At 40.7% G+C, this 3,107-nt stretch overlaps 1 pseudogene; it reads right to left on the bottom strand.

The window, feature by feature from the left end:
- Nucleotides 1–671: 671 nt before the first annotated feature.
- On the bottom strand, nucleotides 672–2,811 carry LOC150019075 (nucleolin pseudogene; annotated as a pseudogene).
- Between the last annotated feature and the right edge of the window lie 296 nt (nucleotides 2,812–3,107).

Raw genomic sequence — 3,107 nt, 5'->3', positions numbered from 1 at the left:
ATGTATTTATTTTTAGACATGTGGGATATCTTCATTATTCTTTTGGTTTCTTCCCACCTTTTATCTCTCCTGACTGCTATCATGTTGACATTATCTAGATTTTAGTTCCAGATTGTGAATGTATTCATTATTTATTCAAGCATGAAAAAGTTTAATAAATTCTTTTTACTCTTATTCTTTTTATCTTATATCTCTCTTTTAAATCCATCTTTATATCTGAGGATACCTTTTTTGCCCTTATATATATATATATATTTTTTTTTTTTCTGGCACCAGAGTTTAGGACCTTTAATTTGTCCCAAAGTTGCTGAAGCGAAATCATGATAAAACGTTTTTTCATTTATACCTCCCAACACACACACACACACAAAAACCTATTTGTAAGAAAAAAATGGTTTTGTACATGGGAAGAAACAATATACATTCAAAAACTTACAGATTAGGGTTAGCTCTATCACTCATCTCTTTAAAAAGTTTATATGAATATCCAGTCAAAACCAACAGGATATCTCCCTTGACATTTTATCTATACAGATTTCCAAATAGACCACAAGGTTGTATATACTGTCTTGGAATGTCCTTAGAAGGCTCTGTCAGTGATCAGGTAACAGAGTAGAAACCCCAGAGTCCTTTCTTTCAAATGGAAGAGGGAAAGACAGGAATAGGAGAAATCATTCAAACTTCGTCTTCTTTTCCTGTGGCTTGTGGTTGCCACTTCCACCTCTGCCTCTCCAGAAGCCTCCTTGACCTCCAAAACCTCCCTGGCCTTGGCCCCTAAATCTTTCTTGGCCTCCTCTGCCACCACCTCAGCCTCCAAAGCCACCTCAGCCTCCACCATGACCCCTGAAGCCACCTTCACCCTTAGGCTTGGCCCAGTCCAAAGTAACTTTGTTTCCATAGATTTCACCATCTTCCATGGCCTCTTTGGCTGCTTTGGTGTCTTCCTCACTGTTGAAGTCTACAAAACCAAACCCTTTAGAAGAGCCAGTTTCCTGCTCTGTGACTATCCTGGCCCAAACAGAGCCATCAAATGGCTACTTTAATGTCTCTTCTGTAGTCTCCTCAGACAGACCTTTGACAAACAAGAGTTTTGGATGGATGGCTTCTTGCGTTAGGTGATTCTCTGGATCCTTGCAATTCCAGCCTGATTGCTCTTCCCTCAATTTCTCTTTATTACAGGAATTTATAACTTCTTTAGCATCTTCAAATAAAGCAAATTCTATAAATGCATACCCTTTAGAGTTGCCATTTTGGTTCTGGGCCACTTTGATAGACATTGCCTTCTCAAATACTTCCTGAAGAGTTTCTTCTGTTGCATTGTAGGAAAGGTTGCTTAAAACCAGAGTTTTTGATTCACCACTCCAAGTGCTATTCTTGCCACCTCTATAGTCCTGACTTTGACCTTTCTCTCCAGTATAGTACAGGGGAATGGATCACCCATCTATTTCTGTTCCCTGCTTCTCTTCCAAGGTTTTCTCTGCATCAGCTTCTGTCTTAAATTCAATATAAGCAATCCCTTTACTCTTTCCGTCCTTGCTGACTAATCTGATTTCCATAGCATCTTCAAACACCTCTTTTCATTCATCCTGAGTAACTTTATAAGGCAGATTTTTAGCCAAAAGTGTTCTTGCATCTAGAACTTTTTTTACTGTCTTTTCCCTTTGGTTTTTCTAGTTTAATTTCATTACCAAAGACTTTTAAACCTGTGAGTTCCAGGGCTTTTTCCAGGTCTTCAGCAGATTCAAAATTCACATAGCCAAACTTCTTAGACATACCAACTCTGACATCCACAACAGCAAGATCGTTTTTAGTGAAAATGTCACTGATACCCATTTTTAATTCAGAGGCAGATTTGCTGAAGTTCAGGTTTCCAACAAAGAGATTGAAAGCTGTAGTTGGTTCTGTGGCTTCCACTTTCTGCTTCTTGGCTTCAGGAGCAGCTTTCTGCTTGGCCATTTTCTTCTTTCGTTTTCCAGGTGCTGCTTCTTTGACTGGCTCATCTTCATCCTCTTCATCATCATCCTCTTTCTCATTTTCATCATCCTCATCATCCTCTTCATCGTCCTCATCATCCTCTTCATCTTCCTCTTTGTCATTGTCCTCTTCATCTTCATCCTCAGCTGTGCTCTTGGCCTTCACAGGAACAGCTTTTGCAACTTTCTTAGCTTTGGCTGATGCAACCTCCATAGGTTCTTCTTCAGAATCATCTTCTTCATCCTCCTCCTCCTCCTCATCCTCATTGTCTTCATCCTCATCCTCATCATCAGAGGCAGGAGCAACAGCAGCAGCTTTCTTCACTGCTGGCTCAAATTCATCCTTATCTTCATCTTCATCTTCATCCTCCTCCTCTTCACTGTCATCATCATCTTCCTCATTACTGTCTTCCTTCTTGGCATTTTTGCCGTTCTTTGCTGGGGTGGCCATTCCCTTCTTACCAGGGGCTGCTACCAATGCTTTCACTGGTGTTCCTCCCTTCTTGTCAGGTGTGGCTACTGATTTGGATGACATGACTGCTGCCTTTTTGCCAGTAGCAGGCATAGCCACTGCCTTTTTGCCAGGAGTGACAACTGCTTTCTTGGCTGGTGTGGCAACCGCCATATTTTTTGCTGGGGAAACCATCACCTTCTTTGCTGGAGTTGTGGTAGCCTTCTTGCCTTTTTTCTGAGGAATAATAACCTCTTCCTCACTGCTTTCATCATCTTCATCTTCTGACATTTCCTCATCTTCACTATCTTCTTCTACCTCTTTTGGAAGAGAAGCCATTTTCTTGGGGTCACCTTGGCTTTTACCAGCCTTTGAGAGCTTCACCATGGTGGTGGCTTATGATGGCAGAGTGTGTGGTGGGTGAGTGGCACAGATTAGCCCAAAGGGACCTAACGACATTGATGGCGGCTGCTGGCACTGAAGATCTGCCCTTATATTTAAAGAAATATTTAGCTGTGTATAAAATTCTAGGTTTAAAGCTTTTTTCCAATAACTTATAGATACCATTTGATTGTCATCCTATTGTCACTCTGATTCTACTTACTTATAGATAGCCTGATTTTTATCAATGGAAGCTTTCTCTGTCCATGACACTCTTAGATTTCTCCTGAATTTGTCTACAT

Source organism: Furipterus horrens, unplaced genomic scaffold, assembly GCF_987537825.1.
Source record: "Furipterus horrens unplaced genomic scaffold, mFurHor1.1.pri manual_scaffold_2, whole genome shotgun sequence".
Lineage (NCBI taxonomy): Eukaryota > Metazoa > Chordata > Mammalia > Chiroptera > Furipteridae > Furipterus > Furipterus horrens.
Note: the sequence above shows the minus strand (reverse complement) of the source record. Positions and strands in the feature narration are given on the sequence as shown.